Raw genomic sequence first — 750 nt, 5'->3', positions numbered from 1 at the left:
AGTTTTTTCAGCTTTTTTTGTTTTGTTCTTCTGCAAACCAAAGAAATACATTTGTGGATAACAAAATATTTTGTAATTTCAACAATTTTCTGGAAGAAATGGTGCATTATTTGAAAAAAAGTGCAAGGGTGCCAATATTTTTGGCCACGACTGTATGTGGCATAAAGTTTGGTAAAAGTTCATTTTTGAAAACGCCCCTTATGCTGAAGTTGTTTTTACAATCTTCTTCTTCATCTTGAATGGGCACATTTATTCCCGCGTTATTGTGGGGTTGCCCGGCGAAGTTTTTGACCGAAGTCTCTCACGAACTGGCTGGCCAGGTCTGACTCTCCAGTATGTATAGTTAGAGAGGGAATGTGGAATTTGTTCAGAGTGCCGGCGATAGCTCGCCTACTCTGGGAAGGACATCGTGGGATCTCTAACATCCACCAACTATTTCCGGCAGATGGGACGCCCAGTTTAACGTCCATCCGGGGGACGGCACACACATTGATGAATTACCTGCCTGTGAAACACCGGGATGACAGTTTATAGCTGGGTCGGGATTCGAGCCCAGGCTACACAGCTTGGAGGTGAGTGTATGTACCGGTACCTGTAAATAAGCCATCCTGCCAACCCTGAACAGCACTACAATTGACGCATGGAGCACCATCCACGGGCAAGACATTTTGGGTAGCTCAATACGTCGGAAACTTCCCGTTTGGGATTCTCTCAGGAATCTCGGGTTCTATTTGGATCAGGATGTTGTTT

The sequence above is a fragment of the Myxine glutinosa genome, chromosome 6 (assembly GCF_964187855.1).
Source record: "Myxine glutinosa chromosome 6, kmMyxGlut1.1, whole genome shotgun sequence".
NCBI classification, from domain to species: Eukaryota; Metazoa; Chordata; class Myxini; order Myxiniformes; family Myxinidae; genus Myxine; species Myxine glutinosa.
This window is presented reverse-complemented; position numbering follows the sequence as displayed.